This window comes from Argopecten irradians, unplaced genomic scaffold (genome assembly GCF_041381155.1).
Source record: "Argopecten irradians isolate NY unplaced genomic scaffold, Ai_NY scaffold_0191, whole genome shotgun sequence".
Taxonomy (NCBI): Eukaryota; Metazoa; Mollusca; class Bivalvia; order Pectinida; family Pectinidae; genus Argopecten; species Argopecten irradians.
This window is the reverse complement of record NW_027187658.1, coordinates 1-21,220: the sequence shown is the minus strand read 5'-3', so window position 1 is coordinate 21,220 and position 21,220 is coordinate 1. Positions and strand designations below refer to the sequence as shown.

The 21,220-nt window shown below is 34.5% G+C and overlaps 1 pseudogene; it reads right to left on the bottom strand.

Annotated features, from left to right (window-relative positions):
• Positions 1–1,517: 1,517 nt before the first annotated feature.
• Positions 1,518–9,343, bottom strand: LOC138312044 (gamma-aminobutyric acid type B receptor subunit 1-like; annotated as a pseudogene).
• Positions 9,344–21,220: the final 11,877 nt, after the last annotated feature.

The following is a 21,220-nucleotide window of genomic DNA, read 5'->3' as shown; positions in this document are numbered from 1 at the left end:
TAAAGTGAAGTGGGGTGCTGTAGGTCATGTGACAGAGTTGCCAGCCTTGACTTCAGACAATATTACTCATTACTGAGACATCTATAATAATATCTTTATTAAAACAAAAATACATTATTTTATTGATCCAGTCCTGTTCAAATATGCTTTTAAAGATATGCTCTTAAAACATGTTTCTATACACAATACATTAATGTACGGTAATCATGTGGAGAGGGCATATATAGGCTTTGTCTGCTGCCCGACCCAAAATTGAATCTTTGAATTTAATAAAATATTTTGAAATGAAAAATATGTGCCTGACTATTCACTTTAAAGGTGGGGTTCAATCAAATATTGCAGTGTTAAAGGTCTAGGTATATTTCATCTTTATGCGAGATATTTTATCGATTTTGCCTATTTAAAAAGGATTAAGAGCCTACAAGATAACTTCTCACATTATTGTGGGTATCTGTCAAGGGGTCCCCTTGTATCCACCTATTGAACATATTTTTGATTTTTTTTTTAAATATTTCTGCTAATGCAAATGGTTTTATTCTTTATCTTATATCCATTTTGACAAGGGATAAATGTTAAGGTTTTTAGGTTTGCTTAACATATTTGACATGTTATCTATTTTTGTCCACACTTTTAGATTATAGAAAAAAAAATGGCCATGAGACTGATCTTTAAGCAGATACCTTTTCAAAAAAAAAAAAAAATTAAATTAAATCCGGGAAAATAGCTTTTCAAATGCTAGAATGTAATCAATGATATTTTTTTTCTAAAAAGTCAACATTTGCCCTAGGCGACATTAAATTCAAACTTGACCATAGGTACCCTAATAAAACAACAATTAGTGATAGAATTATGTAAACTAACATATTTATACACTGAAATTAGTGCATTTTTATTATTGTATTTTCCCTAACATTATAAAAAGCTTAACTAGATATGCTCTTTTTTAATGTCAGAAATCAAATAGTAATTAAGAAAACATGCATTTTGTCATCTGCTATTTAAACTTAAAAGATGTTTTCTTCTGTCGATAAAACTTTTTCAATTTGCATTAAAAAATATATCGATTAAAGAGCGGAAAAGAAAAAAGATTTTTAAATGAAATGTGTTACAATATGAATTTTAACCAATTGGGGACATAGATTTCTTTAGCATGGCATTTTATAACTGCTAAGTATCTTATTTAGCATACCGTATTTGATCCCATAAGTGCCTAGGGCGCTTAAAAAATTAAAAAAAAAAATGAAAAAGCGTATAAGACGAAATTATTGCAAATCTATACAGTTTTGTGTATTTTGGTCTTTATTTATGCTTGGGCAATAATGAAATGGAGGCCTCAAAAAGGGGGAGAGGCCCTTATAGGGACATGGATGCTTACTGGGTTGAATATGGTACTTCAAAATCCCATATACCAAATTTCACTTGCAATTGTAAATCTGATAACATCTAAATTGCAACCAAAATGGGGCCTCCATTTTGTTTCCATGGTAACCGATCTTTTTGAAAGTAATATCATGCTATTTAGCATATCTCATAATCACTTTATTATACCAATTTCTCTTAATTCTGACAAATTAAATTTCAAATTATCAGAGCACTTCTTTGCTACCCTGGCAACCAATATTTTCAAAGGTGTTACCATTGCATTTAGCATGTGAAATTATCACTATATATTATTTTTAACTTAAACACACGAAATCAGGACATCTATAATACAAATTGTATTAAACTTTTGAAATATATGAAAGTTTAGTTTTAGTATTGCTCCATAAATAAGATACATTTGAAATAATTTCGGAAGGTTTCACAAAAATTCAATGTCTTGATCTGATATTGAGTGATGTAAATTTTTCTGCATGCTCGAGTTTGAGTCCGAATTAGGTTGAAATGGTACAGACGTATTAATATCACTGAAGATGTTTTTATGGTCCATGGTATCGTGTAAGTCAGGTGACTTGTCTACGTCACTGTCCAGCTGCGATTGGTCAGTTTTATTTGTTGGTGTAACTTTGTTCCTCTCTGGACCGTCTCCATTAATTAAAAGTCTTTGTTGTGTTTTACGTTCTAATTTCTCCTTTAGTTCCTTTACTCTATCTTCCATCTGTAACAGGAAAACAGGTTATGTAAACAATACTGTCCTTTTTTGGTTTTGGTCAGCAAAAGTCTTATAACACTTCAAATTTTCAGGTTTTGGCATAAGATATAAATTGTTTTTCCTGCAAAGTAGTTTTAAATTGTACTGATCTAATATCTTTGTAGGCTTAATCAATTCCTTCTCCGTCACCAGAATATTTTCTAAGCCTCTATTGTATTGGAACTCAACACGTCCACATAATTTTTGTTTTATCTTTCTTTCTTTTAGTTTTGTTTTATCTTTCTTTCTTTTAGTTTGAGATGATGAAACATTTTATCATACGATAAGAACAAATATTTTTTAATAGCAAGACTTCCTTTTCAAGACTGTACCGGTAAGTTAATTACCTCTGAAATCTGTTTTTTGAGGCCTTAATCATTTTCTATAAGCAGCCTCTGATGTCTTTCTTCTTCCTCCTTACTGGCCACAGATTCAGACATGGCCCGCACTTCCAGATGATTTTTCTTTGGATTGCGACTTATTTCAACAATCTATCACAGAATTCAATGGAAGATTAGTCAATTTAAAAAAAAAACCCAAAAATGGATAAAAGATATACAGAATGAAGGAAAAGATACGATATTCAGACAGGACATGTATGTAGAAATAGCTTTATCTGACATAAACAGAACCCTATAACTGGTTATTTTCTTGTCAAATAATATGAATAAGAAGAGCTAACATAAATAGATGAATATACCTTAGGTACAAATATGAGGCCCCTAGACAGAAAACTGCATAAAAGAATGGCGAGGGCTACGAAGGCAAAGCTGGCATCTTGTTGGTTACTGATGATAAGAGTGATGGGAGCTGTTATCACACACAACACCTGTAACAGTGAATAGTCAGATCTATAATGATTACATGTACAAATCAGGTGAGTTAGTACTATGATTTTTGAAGCACTACAAAATCAATTATATTGCCCAAAGCTTTAATAATAATCCATATATATAAGTGAAGTTGATCTTCAATTCAGTCTTTTTGTCAACTTTGCATATAACAGAGTTATCTGCCCTTGACCAGTAAAATTGTCATTTTTTAAATTTTTAACTCCTCAAAAACACAAATGGCATCATAATCAATGTATTTAGTTAGAGAAGATCAACCACAATGTAACAAGGACATAGTCATTCAGATCCCCCGCCAATGGAGATATCAAAGCTGAAGTAAGTTTGATTGTGGAGACTTATGTGTATGAAAAAAAAACAGGAAAAAGGAAGTTGAGCTAAAGAAATATGGAGTATAATTCAAGTAGAGCGGGGCTGCAATTGTTGAATCAGGTATACAGCCTTGACATTTATATTCGACTATATACACAAAGATGGGTGGAGTTTTGCAAAGTAACATTTACCATTTACCATGATATTTTCAGCAATGTTTCCATGGTAACGGAAAAAATTGCAAAAAATGAAAACCTAAAAATAGCAAAAGGAACTACTAGACCATAAAAAGAATGTGTCTATGAAATTTCGTGGAAATATCTCTGCTGGTTTTAGAGTTATGCTGCGGAAACGAACCTGGTACAAAAATATGATATTTTCAGCAATGTTTCCATGGTTATGGAAAAAGTGCAAAAAATGAAAACCTGAAAATAGCAAAAGGCACTACTAGACCATAAGAACAATGTGTCTATAAAGTTTCATGGAAATATCTCTGCTGGTTTTAGAGTTGTGCTCCGGAAACGATTCTTACACAAAAATCTGCCATTTTCAGCAATGTTTTTCCATGGTTACAGAAAAAAGTACAAAAAGTGAAAACCTTAAAATAGCAAAAGGCACTACTAGACCATAAGACCAATGTGTGTATGAAGTTTCGTGGAAATTTCTCTACTGGTTTTAGAGTTGTGCTCCGGAAACCATTTGTACAGACGGACAGACGGACGGACGGCTGGACGGACGGAACCCATTTGTATATCCCCCGCCCAACGAACCCGCCAACTTCGTTGGGCGGGGGATAATAACATATGTTAGAACTTACCACCACATTATAATCAATGTATTTAGTTAGAGAAGATCTTTCAACAACAATGTAATTACATATGATAGGAGAACTTACTACCACATTATAATCAATGTATTTAGTTAGAGAAGATCTTTCAACAACAATGTAAATACATATGATAGAACTTACCACCACATTATAATCAATGTATTTAGTTAGAGATGATCAACCACAATGTAAATACATATGATAGAACTTACTACCACATTATAATCAATGTATTCAGTCAGAAAAGATCAACCACAATGTAACTACATATGATAGAACTTACCACCACATTATAATCAATGTATTCAGTCAGAAAAGATCAACCACAATGTAACTACATATGATAGAACTTACCACCACATTATAATCAATGTATATAGTCAGAGAAGATCTTTTAACCACAATGTCATTACATATGATAGAACTTACCACCACATTATAATCAATGTATTCAGTCAGAAAAGATCAACCACAATGTAACTACATATGATAGAACTTACCACCACATTATAATCAATGTATTCAGTCAGAAAAGATCAACCACAATGTAAATACATATGATAGAACTTACTACCACATTATAATCAATGTATTTAGTCAGACAAGATCAACCACAATGTAATTACATATGATAGAACTTAATTACCACCACATCATAATCAATGTATTTAGTCAGAGAAGATCTTTCAACCACAATGTAATTACATGTGATAGAACTTACCACCACATTATAATCAATGTATTTAGTCAGACAAGATCAACCACAATGTAATTACATATGATAGAACTTAATTACCACCACATCATAATCAATGTATTTAGTCAGAGAAGATCTTTCAACCACAATGTAATTACATGTGATAGAACTTACCACCACATTATAATCAATATATTTAGTCAGAAAAGATCAACCACAATGTAATTACATATGATAGGAGAACTTACCACCTCATTACAATCAATGTATTTAGTCAGAAAAGATCAACCACAATGTAATTACATATGATAGAAGAACTTACCACCACATTATAAATACTCATTCCTACAAATCTAGAGTCATTCACTTGTTTCAGCTTGACGCTCCTCGTCTCATTGGCCAGGAATATACCAAACAGTAGCAGAATTCCTTTGTAGCCATATATCACACCTGTTAAAAAACACATGTACAGGTATCAATTCTCATGTCACAACATTATACAATATCTACAATGATGTCCAGTGTATTAATGGAACATTTGCATTAACTCTGCTGGAACACCACAGCTATCGGGGAACAGCCTAGTTGACTTTTGTTGATATTAGAACATTAATTGAAGAAGGGCTTGGACTTGTGGGGGGGGGGGGGGGGGGGGGGGGGGGGTTAGTTCCATAATTTGTACATAAGGATGCTACCATTGCATTATGAGTGCTCTCCCATGCTTAGAGAAGTCGTTTCTATGGAAAAAGGGAAATAAATTTACCCCTTTGACCCCGCCCCCACAGGCCCCTGATGGGTCTGTCCCATCATTTGCACAATTTTGAATCCCCACCCTATAAGGATGCTACCATTGCAATATGAGCGTAATCCCATGTTTAGTTGCAAACAAGAAGTCGTTTATATTGAAATAGCAAAATTGACCCCTTTTCACCCCACCCCTCAGGCCCCCGGAGGGTCAGCCCCATCATTTGTACAATTTTGAATCCCCACTCTATAAGGAAGCTACCAATGCATCATGAGTGCTAGCTACTATTGCATTATGAGTGCTATCCCATGCTTAGTTTCAGAGAAGAAGTTGTTTATATGGAAATAGCCAAATTAATCCCTTTTGACCCCACCCCTTAGAGTCCGGAGAGTCAGCCACATCATTTTTACAATTTTGAATCCCCACTCTATAAGGATATAAATATCTTAGCCCAATGAGATATTGTCTCCTCTTAGCCCAATGGGATATTGTCTCCTCTTAGCCCAATGGGATATTGTCTCCCCTTAGCCCAATGAGATATTGTCTCCCCTTAGCCCAATGAGATATTGTCTCCCCTTAGCCCAATGGGATATTGTCTCCCCTTAGCCCAATGGGATATTGTCTCCCCTTAGCCCAATGGGATATTGTCTCCCCTTAGCCCAATGGGATATTGTCTCCCCTTAGCCCAATGGGATATTGTCTCCCCTTAGCCCAATGGGATATTGTCTCCCCTTAGCCCAATGGGATATTGTCTCCCCTTAGCCCAATGGGATATTGTCTCCCCTTAGCCCAATGAGATTGTTTTTGTACACAGTATTGAAAGTTCAAGAAATTGAACAGGACCTAAAGTAGAGTGGAATGTCGTACCTACCTAGCCAGATTGAGATATTTTTTGAGGTACAGTGTTCTAACTCTGGTTGTAGTTTGATGTCTTCATCAAGTTTTTTTTTCTTCAAATATTTCAACTTCTCTGTACAGTGGGTCCAGCACCTGCCATGTGGTCAATATCGCTATATCTACGGTCAGTATAACACTAAGGACAATAAACAGTTCACATCGCCTCACCACCTGTTAACAGAGACAAGAGGCATAAAGGGCCTGTAATACAGCTACATCTATGGTAAGTATAACACTGAGGACAGTAAACAGTTCACACCGCCTCACCACCTGTTAACAGAGACAAGAGGCATAAAGGGCCTGTAATACAGTTACATCTATGGTCAATATAACACTGAGGACAGTAAACAGTTCACACCACCTCACCACCTGTTAACAGAGACAAGAGGCATAAAGGGCCTGTAAAACAGCTACATCTATGGTCAGTATAACACTGAGGACAGTAAACAGTTCACACCACCTCACCACCTGTTAACAGAGACAAGAGGCACAAAGGGCCTGTAATACAGCTATATCTATGGTCAGTATAACACTGAGGACAGTAAACAGTTCACACCACCTCACCACCTGTTAACAGAGACAAGAGGCACAAAGGGCCTGTAATACAGCTACATCTATGGTCAGTATAACACTGAGGACAGTAAACAGTTCACGACCACCACCACCTCACCACCTGTTAACAGAGACAAGAGGCACAAAGGGCCTGTAATACAGCTACATCTATGGTCAGTATAACACTGAGGACAGTAAACAGTTCACACCACCTCACCACCTGTTAACAGAGACAAGAGGCATAAAGGGCCTGTAATACAGCTACATCTATGGTCAGTATAACACTGAGGACAGTAAACAGTTCACACCACCTCACCACCTGTTAACAGAGACAAGAGGTATAAAGGGCCTGTGATACAGTTACCTCTATGGTCAGTATAACACTGAGGACAGTAAACAGTTCACACCACCTCACCACCTGTTAACAGAGACAAGAGGCACAAAGGGCCTGTAATACAGCTACATCTATGGTCAGTATAACACTGAGGACAGTAAACAGTTCACACCACCTCACCACCTGTTAACAGAGACAAGAGGCATAAAGGGCCTGTAATACAGCTACATCTATGGTCAGTATAACACTGAGGACAGTAAACAGTTCACACCACCTCACCACCTGTTAACAGAGACAAGAGGCACAAAGGGCCTGTAATACAGCTATATCTATGGTCAGTATAACACTGAGGACAGTAAACAGTTCACACCGCCTCACCACCTGTTAACAGAGACAAGAGGCACAAAGGGCCTGTAATACAGCTATATCTATGGTCAGTATAACACTGAGGACAGTAAACAGTTCACACCGCCTCACCACCTGTTAACAGAGACAAGAGGCACAAAGGGCCAGTAATACAGCTATATCTATGGTCAGTATAACACTGAGGACAGTAAACAGTTCACACCGCCTCACCACCTATAAACAGAGACAAGAGGCATAAAGGGCCTTTAATACAGCTACATCTATGGTCAGTATAACACTGAGGACAGTAAACAGTTCACACCGCCTCACCACCTGTTAACAGAGACAAGAGGCACAAAGGGCCTGTAATACAGCTATATCTATGGTCAGTATAACACTGAGGACAGTAAACAGTTCACACCGCCTCACCACCTGTTAACAGAGACAAGAGGCATAAAGGGCCTGTAATACAGCTACATCTATGGTCAGTATAACACTGAGGACAGTAAACAATTCACACCGCCTCACCACCTGTTAACAGAGACAAGAGGCATAAAGGGCCAGTAAGACCTGCATGCTACTAAAGCAACTCAGAAGTGGATGAATGTAATATGATGAATACCTCTTTTTTCTAAATAACTGGTTAATAATTTAAATAGGTCTTGAAACAGTAAATACCATCATACCAATTTTGGTGATTACAAATTGGACTGGCATCTCCACACAAGTGATCCAAGTGACTTTGAAACTAGATTTTATGCATCAATCCAAACATTCCCAATTGCTCATATCCTCTCATTAACGTGGACAGTTTATGATTTTGATTTTAAGGAAAAGTGTATGGATACACAATGAGCACTTCTCAGATTGAATTTTCATCAGTTCTTTCCCCTTGTAATAAATGGTCATTATTTTAAGTGATTACGTAAGATAACACACATTTTAATTAGCCCATCTCTTGCTTTAACTCCATGGTTACCCCTTAGTTACCTTTCTGTCTTTTTTGTTGGCTGTGGGAGTCTGTGAATCGTCCAAATCTTGGAAAACATGCCTCCGTATGCAAATGTAAATCCAAAAGACAGCATCCATGCTCTCAACTGTCAAAAGAAATCAAACGTTAGTGTGTAAAGTTCTAAATATATGGTAAGGTTACAATAAATTGTTGCTTATGATATTCATGCAGTTTACATTTTCTTGCATTTAATTAAATGCAATTTCATTAATTTGTTGCGTTTGCCTGCTCTTCTGTAATCTAAAGAATACAATCTTCAATAGATGTCAACCAAAATAATGGAAAATGATCTCTTTGCTTATCAAATTTTAAAGAACCCTACCGATGCATATCCTTGATCTAATTATTCTGTATGCTAGTGTTTACAACCTATGAACTTCTATGACCCTCTGCTGTTGGAAAAAAAGGTTAGTACTTTTCTCAACAGCACTTGACTCTCACAATCATAAGATGTACAAGTCTACTAATGGGTAGTTTTAGTAAGTTAGTGCTGAATATCTCTGACCTGACAGATGAGGGGGTAGAGTTCTGGGGAAATGAACTGGTTGTCAAGGCCCAACAGTAGGATACACATGAGACAGAGGATACACCAAAACACTGTCTAATTATTTACACTTGGCTGGGAGTATGCAATACACCTGTATAAACATATCAAAGTGAAAGAAAATGATCAAATATGGTGGTTAATTTATAGTCATTATACACAGGCAAAAGTGCCACGCATGTAAATCATGCGTGGCAATTTTCATGTGATTTTCACATGAATCTCATGCGTAAATCATATGACTTTTTGACACGCATGATTTTCGCATGAAAATTTCATGTCATTCTCATATGATTGTCATGCGATTTACATGTCATTTATTTCACACATGAGAATCGCATGATTTATATTTACATGTGAAAAAACATGCGTATGATACATATGAATATCACATGAAATATATTACATGTAAGAATCATTACTGAATTTCCATCCGATTTTTCTTTTCCTAAATTTTGATATTTTTACTCTGTTGCAATATCTCATGTCATTTTTCGGTATGTTCTATAGAATCTGTTTTCTCGTTAACTGTGGATTGAGTGTTAGAGACTATATTGTATGGGCTATATTAGCCCGAGATACTCTGGCCCTGACACCAGACTTAGACATTATGACAGATAGACGTCTGGTTTAGGGCCAGAGCGCAGTAGTACTCGAAAACCTGGAATAAGCCGACTCTGTTTGGTATCGGGCAAGGTACTCTCCTGAGATATAGCGGTAACAAACTTTAAGGATGTATTCTTCTGAGGTTTCAGTCCTGTTGAAGTCTCGTTTCAACAAAGATCAAAGAAGTTATGAGATTTTCAAATACAATTAATCAATATCTGTAGCAAGTTGCCAGGTGCAAATTTTGTAAAAAAATTACAGTTCTAACTTTAGCAGATTTTTTTATTCGGGGATTTTAAGAAATGGCCCATTTGGCGGCCATTTTGAAATTGTGTCTTTTTTTCGCTTTGAGTAAAGCCAAAGTTTTACCATTTTTTACTGAAATTGTTTTTACTTAAATCATCACTGCACCAGCATTTTTAGCTGTATCGAGCTAATTTTTGCTGTAAATCTTTACTTGGCTCATGATAATTAAAATATTGAGCATTAATGTGTGAAATGATTCACTTTTTTCACTTTATTTTTACATTTAATGGTAATTTGAACACCTTTATTTTTTACTCTAAAATACTGAAAAATAACAAATATTTAAGTGGGGCAAAAAAGTCAGCACATGGACCCCCCATTTTTCTGCCTGATTTTGAAAGAACAACCCTTTCCCTATTGATATGCAAAATATAAACAAAAGTTTAATACCAGAACTTTTTCTATTAAGGGTTAGATTTTGCAAAAATGGCTGAAAATGGTGCATTTTGTAGCTCAAAATTAAGGGGTAGGGGTAGCATATGTTGTTATTCTGAGAAAAAATATTAGTCTTATTAATCAAAACTGGTATATTTTAAAAGAAGACTACTGGAAAATAAATTCTACAAACATTAATACATATGAAACACCTCATTAGGAAATTATGGTTTTAATCTCTTGTGTATATGGTCAAAACGGCAAAATTCCCATAAAATCCAATATTTTGTCAACTAGGTATATTTGAGTGACAGTAGCTCAAAAACGAACACACGGACATATGTTTTTTCTTTCATTTTCTTTCATGGTATGAACTCCTCTTTCCAAAAATCTATATGAGAAAAAAAAGTTTAATACAAGAAAATTTCGACATCTTAGAGGAGTACATTTTTAACTATCAAAATCCAAGATGGCCGCCGGTCGGCAATCTTGTTGACCGATCAGTCGCAAAATGCAATATGCACAACTATAGTCCTAGGGGAACTTACATATGAAATTTGAGAAAGATTCCTTCAGTACTTCCTGAGAAATAACGGTAACAAACCTTGACTATCAAAATCCAAGATGGCCGACGGTCGGCCATCTTGTTGACCGATCGGTCCCAAAATGCAATATGCACAACTAGGGTCCTAGGGGAACCTACATATGAAATTTGAGAAAGATTTCTTCAGTACTTTCCGCGGAAAAGCGGTAACAATCTTTAACTATCAAAATCCAAGATGGCTGCCTAGCGGCCATCTTGTTAAGTGATTGGTCCCAATATGCAATATGCATAACTAGACCTCTAGGGGAACCTACATATGGAATTTGAGAAAGATTTCTTCAGTACTTTCCGCGGAAAAGCAGTAACAATCTTTAACTATCAAAATCCAAGATGGCTGCCTAGCGGCCATCTTGTTGACCGATTGGTCCCAAAATGCAATATGCATAACTAGACCTCTAGGGGAACCTACATATGGAATTTGAGAAAGATTTCTTCAGTGCTTTCCGAGAAATAGCGGTAACAAACTTTAACTATCAAAATCCAAGATGGCCGCCTGTCGGCCATCTTGTTGACTGATCGGTCCCAAAATGCAATATGCACAACTAGGGTTCTAGGGGAATCTACAAATGAAATTTGAGAAAGATTCCTTCAGTACTTTCCGCAGAATAGTGGTAACAATCTTTAACTATCAAAATCCAAATCCACATTCACAGGGACCTGGCACGATTTGTTTTAAACTAACAGTATACATATATATATATATATTATAGTATCAAGGGTATGAACTCGGCAGTAGAGAAAAACGGACCTATTTTTTTAAAACCGTGATTATTTTAATAAATCGGTAATATACAACATTGACTGATATCTTACCTTAAAGAGAAATAATTTATCTTTCCATTGAGGGCTTGATGAACAAAATTGGCCAAGTATTGACGAAGTTATGGCTTGATGAATCGGGAAATTTATGAAAAATATGCCAGGTAGACATTTCCCTGTCCGGTCTAAATGTCGTCTCGGCTCTATGGGCACCTCAAAAACCAAGCCAAAATCACAAAATTTACGCTTGTGGTGGTAAACAGTACCCATACACAATCTCCTTTGGAGGTGTCATGACCCGTACTTTGTAGAAATCGTGACTACATTATGCAAAATTATGTAATGTTGTGCTAATGTGTAAACTCGAGAAGCGTTCCGAAGAACAAATGAACATGGTGGTGACGGTTAAAGTAAGTGTGCTACACGATGTTTAAATGGAGTTTCTACAAAGTACGGGTCATGACACCTCCAAAGGAGATTGTGGATGAACACAGTTATGGGTACTGTTTACCACCACAAGCGTAGATTTTGTGATTTTGACTTGGTTTTTTAGCATGTCAACATTTCAGCTTCATACCGGTAGGAATTAAAGTTTGGTAAAAAAAAACTAACCTGTATGTTAGTTTTTTTTATCTATATACCATCCATTTGCTCAATACAGCCTTTTGAAATTTCCGATTGAAAAAACTGTGTGTCTCTAGCCGCCATGTTGATATGTGTGTAGTAGCCTACATTTGTTTTCTCGGCGTTGATTGGTCAATTAATTTTCGAGAGCCAATCAACGCCGAGAAAACAAATCTACTGCTCACATACTTACATGGCGGCTAGAGACATAAATTTTTCAATCGGAAATTTCAAAGGGCTACGTCATGCAAATGGATGGTATTTAGACATGGACTTACTAACCGGTAAGTTTTTTTTCTACCAAACTTTCATTCGTATGACGTTGAAGTGTTGACATGCATTGGTTTTTGAGCTACCCATTAGGGCGTGTTTATCGGAGGACATCAGTGTCCGACCAGTTGAAATCTGGCTGTTTTCCGATGTTTCTGGATACCTAGTGACATTTATACCGCATGATTTGTATTGTATCATATACCAAATTAAAGATAAATTATCTGACTGTCGATTGAGAGTATTCCTATTGTAATATTCTATACGGTTGGTTAATAACCATACTTTTTTTTCTGAAATTGGGTAGTGTTATAGGCCTATATGACCGGCCGAGTTATATAGAACTTGACCCAGTATGATACTTATAACACCTGTGGTTGACATACCACTTGCTGGGAATGGAATCATCCAAATGTTTGTTGGTCAGATTTAGTATGAATTTCATGAAGGGGAAGGAAGAGTCATTTTTAGATCAGGTGTTTCTTCAATTTACAAAAGCAGCGATTGACAATGAGGTTTCAATGTTTCAAAAAATCAAGAATCTTATAGTATTTTTCATATTTTGAAGGGAAATGGTGATTTTTTTTTTATCATAGTCTAAAGTATAAAATAGTCCAAACTGTTATTTAACCTTAAGGTAAAAAGATTTATTTACCTTAAGGGCAAAAGATTTATTTACCTTAAGGATAAACAAGTTTTAACACTTCATGAAACAGAAACAAATGCTATTCAAATGGATCATGTTGATCAAAAATATTTTTTTATCAGAAATTTGTGTACCACTTATTAACTATTTTTAAAGAACGAAGTTAAACAAAAACCGTTACCAAACAGTATCATACATTGGACCCAGTCGTGTCACACATCTAGTGTGTCTGAGTGAGATTAGATAGAAACATCTATCATTATACAGAAATATTCTAATCTGTCAATTAAATACGATTGGATTGAAATATACTTTACCAAAGTAACATTCGCCAATTCTCCCATGAATATCAAACATTTCCATCAGAATATCACTGTTCAATTATTTAGTCCATCAGGGTGTTGTCACTGCGCACATTGTCAAATTAAAGGTCCATTATACATGTAATTGATATACATACCCATTTTTGAGACATTACTATTTACGATTTCAACATTTGAAAGTAGTGCATTGTTTTCTCATTTATGCACACAATACATATGGTATACCCAGAGTTTAATTGAATTTACAAAGAATAGGTAACGTTTCTTTTGATATGAATCAATTTCATATTAAGTATATTTTCAAAACTAATCAAAGCAATTTCAATCTTAGAATACCAGAAGTTTTAGTGTGTTTTTTTCAGTCGTAAAAGAGTCGAATAGAAAAAGAGGAAAAGTGTTCCATCTTGTATCAATTAAGATGAAGAACCTTATAGTTTAGCTACGCCGAAAGGTATTATAATATTAAGTATCACCAGTATCTTGCGACGCGTCATTATTGCTGTATATGTATATACATGCATTATGTTTGTTTCCTCATTCCAATAAGTTGTAAAAAGATGAAAATAAGTACATTATGTAAATATAGTATTGTGAACAGTAGAATCAAATATTAAAATAAATATAGGTAAGTGACTACTTTTAACTTGAACATAATTAATTACCTGATGGTCACTCAGGTATGACCAAGTCTGACCAAGGTGGTGAAAACAGGAAAGTTGGCCAGACTGGAATGATGTTCACTTAAAAAGTTGGCTAGACTGGAATGAACCCTTAAGGATAAACAAGTTTTTGACCTTAATGGCAAAATCATTTTTTGACCTTAAGGTCAAAAGAGTTACTTACCTTATGATTAAAAGTTTTTTGACCTTAAGTTAAAAAAAAGTTTTTTAACCTTAAGGGCAAAAGATTTATTTACCTTAAGGGCAAAAGATTGATTTACCTTATGGTTAAAAGGTTTTTGACCATAAGGTTAAAAAAGTTTTTTGACCTTAAGGGCAAAGGATTTATTTACCTTAAGGGCAAAAGATTGATTTACCTTATAGTTAAAAGGTTTTTGACCATAAGGTTAAAAAAAGTTTTTTGACCTTAAGGGCAAAGGATTGATTTACCTTAACAGCAAAAACCGTTTGTTTACCTTAAAAGGGACAATTCAGTCTAAGAGAACATTAAAATTTGTACATATATCAGAAAACCCCCAGTTCTAATGGAAATTAGATCAGTCGGTTTTACTGTGATATGCCAGAAAAGTCCATGGTGGTGAAATGCGTGTGAAATGTTTAAACTCGCTCGCTGTCCGCCATTCTAATTGTGGTCAAACATCTTGTATGCCGAACCCTGTCCCTTGCTCGTAGAGTAATGCTACTTTTGTCTAGAACTGCTCAAATCGCTCTGACAGTAGTTGTGTTTACCTTATTAGATGCATTGTCTTGCATAAAAGATCATTTTTATCACCTCAACAGTGGCTATGTAGTTCATTTGTTTAACATGCATGACTTTGGCTCGGATATGGGCACAGCGTACATATTGTACCTGCTTAATCATATTGATCAACGATTTGTAATTACAATGGTATCAATTAAAATACTAAACATTGACGTGGAATTTGTCAATAATTTATGTCATATGTTTCATAAGAAATGTAGAACAATACATTTATGCCATACTTTGCTTCTTGGTTATGTAAAATGATTAGCCTGAGTGAATTGTCACTTTACGGCAAAAGATTTAGTTACCTTAAGGTTAAAAAAGTTTTTTTTACCTTAACGACAAAAAAGTTATTTTGACCTTAAGGGCAAAAGATTTATTTACCTTTAAGGCAAAAGATTTACTTACCATATGGTTGAAAGTTTTTTTACCTTTAGGGCAAAAAAGTTTTTTGACCTTAACAGCTTAAAAGTTTTTTTACCTTAAGGGCAAAAGATTTATTTACCTTAAGGGCAAAAGATTTATTTCCCTTAATGGCAAAAGATTTATTTCCCTTAATGGCAAAAGATTTATTTACCTTAACGGCAAAAGATTTATTTACCTTAATGGCAAAAGATTTATTTACCTTAACGGCAAAAGATTTATTTACCTTAACGGCAAAAGATTGATTTACCTTAAGGACAAAAGATTTATTTACCTTAAGGTTAAAAAAGTTTTTTGATCTTAAGGTTAAAAAAGCTTTTTTGACCTTAAAGATGCTCCACTGCATAAATGGGACCTATCATTTGAACAATAATTGGTGTTTAATCGTGTATATACATGTCTAATTAACTCAAGAAATAATATAAAATATTTGATTTTACTTTCGGTGCATGCGCAATCGGTACTGCATTCCATACAGGACATTATAGTGCCACGGATTTTTTTCGGGATGCAATTAATTATTTTTAATATCTTTATCTTGAAGTAAAATAAGAAACTCAGACTTTTCAATGGTGGTAACGGTGTAAAGTAAGTAACTTTTGTAACTGAAGAAAAATACTAAATCGTCTGGTCCTGTTTTCGATAGAGAAAAATTATCATTTGTCAGCGTTGGAGCATCTTTAAAGGAAAAAAGAATTATTTACCTTAAGGGCAAAAGATTTATTTACCTTAAGGTTAAAAAAGTTTTTGATCTTAAGGTTAAAAAAAGCTTTTTGACCTTAAAGGAAAAAAGAATTATTTACCTTAAGGGGCAAAAGATTTATTTACCTTAAGGTTAAAAAAGTTTTTTGATCTTAAGGTTAAAAAAAGCTTTTTGACCTTAAAGGAAAAAGAAATTATTTACCTTAAGGACAAAAGATTTACTTACCATATGGTTTAAAGTTTTCTGAACTTAAGGGCAAAAATTTATTTACCTTATGGGCAAAAGATTTATTTACCTGAACGGCAAAAGATTTATTGACCTTAAGGGCAAAAGATTTATTTACCTTAAGGGCAAAAGATTTATTTACCTTAAGGGCAAAAAAGTTTTTTGATCTTAAGGTTAAAAAAGCTTTTTGACACTTAAAGGAAAAAAAGAATTATTTACCTTAAGGGCAAAAGATTTATTTACCATATGGTTTAAAGTTTTCTGACCTTAAGGGCAAAATATTTATTTACCTTAAGGGCAAAAGATTTATTTACCTTATGGTTAAAAAGTTTTTTGACCTTAAGGTTAAAAAGTTTTTTAACCTTAAGGACAAAAGATTTATTTACCTTAAAGGCAAAAGATTTATTTACCGTAAGGGCAAAAAGATTTACTAAACTTATGGTTAAAAGTTTTTTGACCTTAACTGCAAAAAAGTTTTTTGACCTTAAAGGCAAAAGATTTATTTACCTTAAGGAAAAAAAAATTGACTTTAAGGGCAACAGATTTATTTACCTTAAGGGCAAAAGATTTATTTACCTTAAGGTTAAAAAAGTGTTTTCTTCTTAAGGTTAAAAATGGTTTTTTGACCTTAACGGCAAAAGATTTATTTACCTTAAGGGCAAAAGATTTACTTACCATATGGTTTAAAGTTTTTTTTTGACCTTAAAGTTTAAAAAAGTTTTCTTTGACCTCAAGGGCCAAAAGATTTATTTACCTTAAGGGCAAAAAAGTTTTTTGACCTTAATGGCAAAAGATTTACATGTATAACAATTATTTTCAATTGGAATATTAAGCTCATTATGATAAAAAAGTAGCTATAGGTTTTATTATTATTTCAAAGAAAACCACATGGGGTCAATCAGAAAAATAAGACAGGAAGACTGTTTTTATTTATTAGGTCATATAGAGGTACAGAGGCTGTCACAGCATGCTATCAATTGCTCGATAATTGATTGATGCTATAATGGACCCACTGGGGTTAAGAAAATAGGTATATCTTACCTGTGACACCTCATTAGTCATCAATCTCGGGTTAAAGTGTCACCTTAGGTTTAGGTGACAGGCGGCCATCTTGGATTTTGATAGTTAAAGTTTGTTACCGCTATTTCTCAAAAAGTGACTTAAGGGATCTTTTCTCAAATTTCATTATATGTTCTCCTAGGGCCCTAGTTGTGCATGTTGCATTTTGGGACCGATCGGGTGAACAAGATGGCCGACAGGCGGCCATCTTAGATTTTGATAGTTAAAGTTTGTTACCGGCTATTTCTCAAAAAGTACTGAAGGGATCTTTCTCAAATTTCATATGTCGGTTCCCCTAGGACCCTAGTTGTGCATATTGCATTTTGGGACCGACTGCAGGTCAACAAGATGGCGGCCATCTTGGATTTTAATGGTTAAAGTTTGTTACCACTAATTTCTCAAAAAGTGCTAAGGGACTTTAATATATCTTAATCTTAACTACATCTACAAATACTAACAATATCCGAGTCAAATTTAACTTGAAATTTTGTTGATAGTTTACGTATAGTGTGGCTTTAAGCATCCAAAGTTATTACTATACACTAATTTTCACTTAAGTTGGACTCTGAAATATAAAATGGAAATGTTTTAGCTAGGTGTAATAATAAGTTCTGTTGCTACATACACTCGCTATATATAAATCACCCAATAGCTGTTTTAAACTGGATTTTAATTTTTGAATTAATTTTACTCATAGACAGAGAATATCCTGAGAGAATTTTAATGCAGGTAAAATTGTGGACACACCCTTTAGTGGGTGAAATGAGATGACAAAGAGCAATATATCGCTTTCAATTTTTCTCAAAAGTGTTAATTTTTTGGTAATTAATATCTTAAAATAAAATTTTTATTTCAAAATTTGAAAAAGTGAAACCCATATATATAGTAAAACGATCTATTCAAATGATTTATGAACAAAAAATCTAGAATATTTAACAAATTTATTATCTACATGTATTTATTACTTCTCCAAAAACACACTTGAATGTGGTTAAATATAGTTCAAGCTTATTAAATTACAGATCGTTATTTCACACACGTTACATATGAATAGAATTGAAAATAAGAATATATTAACCAATTTCCTTAAGAAAATACTGGTCGTTTTTTTAATAATCCAATATTTTTTTTTTCTTTTATTGCATATTCAAATAAACAGGTTTAAAAGATCTAGAAAGGTGGGTTGCAAAATCTGCCCACGCTTGGATTTTTTTAAAAGGAGGTGTTGCATATACAATCCGCCCACGATAATTTTTAGCCCACCATCATCAGATTTTTTCAAATCGCTTTTTGTCCGTGGTCCGTGGTCCCGTCCTTCCATCCGTTAACATTCTTGTTACCGCTAGGGGTCTAGTTGTGGCATATTGTATTTTGGGACCAATCAGTAAACAAGATGGCCGACAGGCGACCATCTTGGATTTTGACAATTAAAGTTTGTCACCGCTATTTCTCAAAAAGTACTAAAGGATCTGTGTCAATTTGCATGTGCAGGTTTTCCCTAGTGGTTCTAGATGTGCATATTACATTTTGGGACGCAAACGGGGGGGTCAACAAGATGGCCGACAGCCGCCATTTTTGGATTTTGATAGTTAAAGTTTGTTACCGCTATTTCTCAGAAAGTGTTGAAGGGATTCTTCTCAATTTCACATGTAGGTTCCCCTAGGCCCTAGTTGTGCATATTGCATTTTGGGACCAATCGGTCAACAAAGATGGCCGACAGGCCGCCATCTTGGATTTTGACAATTAAAGTTTCTTACCGCTATTTTCTTGGAAGTACTTAAGGGATATGTGTCAAATTGCATGTGCAGGTTTCCCTAGGGGTCTAGTTGTGCATATTACATTTTGGGACCAATCGGTCAACAAGATGGCCGACAGGCCGCCATCTTGGATTTTGATAGTTGAAGCTTGTTACCACTATTTCTCAGAAAGTACTGAAGTGATGTGTCTCAAATTTTATATGTAAGTTTCCACTAGGACCTTAGTTGTGCATATTTGATAATTGAAGTTTGTTTACTGTTATGTATCGGGTCAGAAAGTACTCAAGAGGATTCTCTATCACAATTTTCATATGTAGTGATATGGAGTGAAATGTTTGAAAAGCAGAGAAAAAGATCCCTCTTTCTTTGTCAGACATAGATCATTCTTTGGTGGGCGCCAAGATCCCTTCTGGAATATCTTAAATTGATTTTTGAATTTAAATTAGCTTAATTGCATTGAATACACATATGTCTATAATACTTAAAAACCCGATTGGACCATCTGATTAGGACTGCAGCGCCCCTACATTAAACACTGGAAAATTTAAAGCCCATTGGGGACTTTTACCTGCATAAGTCATAGATAAACACTTAAATCACGTTTTTCTTATGATTAAAATATACCACATATAAATTGCCTTTTTAAACGACATATCACACTTGGCTGTATTCCAATGTCATTTTATCATAAAATGGAACGTAAATATCAAATTTGACAGAAATTACGACTTTTTGAAGGTTACGTTTTTTCGTTTGATCAACAGAATAAGTAAGGCACTGCTCGAGTACCCTAAACTTTTGATGTTTAAGATTATAATTTGGTTATCATCGTTTCACACATAAACAACTCAAGTTGATGAATCACTGGAAAAAAGCCACTTTTTTTAGGTTTATTTTCGTCTACCCCCTGTTCTTTTCCATAATATCAAAGTACTGAGAGTACACTGTCAAATATTACCGACTTTACTGTAAGAGTAGAATGTGATGATGAGTTGCGTATTTCAAATAATTCAACCAAAAAGTAAAATACCATGAAAACTACAATCAAAACTTTATGAAATCTCAATGTTTATTGATTATATTGTTTTTCAGAAATTCTGTCTTATCTGTTTTTGAATCCAGTGGGACATATAAAATACCGGACAGTAATTGATTTTAAATATACTCAATGTCTTAAGTGCATGCTTCCAGGAAAATGTAAATGCATTGAAGTGTAATAAATATCTGCAGTATGTGTTCTCTTAGCCCCATAGTTAATAGGGAACCGAGACGGAATAATGCGCATCGGAGTCTTCTGATGAGTGGGGCGTTAGAAATTGGCAGGGACCTGCATTTAAACCCATGTGGCAAAAAGGCCGAACTAAATTTGGGTTCCGTTTTTGCTAACAGTCAATTCTAGACATCAGACGAGGCGCTATGTCTCATTTTACCTTTAGTATTGCGAAATAATATACATCAAAAAGTTTACCAGGTACTGATTACAAGTTATAAGTTTTTTCTCATCCAACATCCTTCAGTGCATGCTTTCTAGATTATCTAATGAAAGTTCTAGAAACGCTTCTAAGAAGTTCTAGAACAGTTCTACAACTGTTCCAGAGCGGTTTCTACAATGTTAAATGAGACTTTTTCAGAAAAGTTCTGAAACTATTCTAGAAATGTTCTAGAACTGGAACTGTCCTAGAACTCCTCCAGTTTTCAATTCCAGAATAGTTCAAGAATTGTTCTAGAACATTATTCTAGAACACTGTTCCAAAACAGTTCTAGAGCATCGTTCTAGAAAAGTCTCATTTAACATTGTAGAACGATTCTATAATTACTTTAGAATAATTCTAGAACAGTTATAGAACTTTTTCCAGAACTGATCTG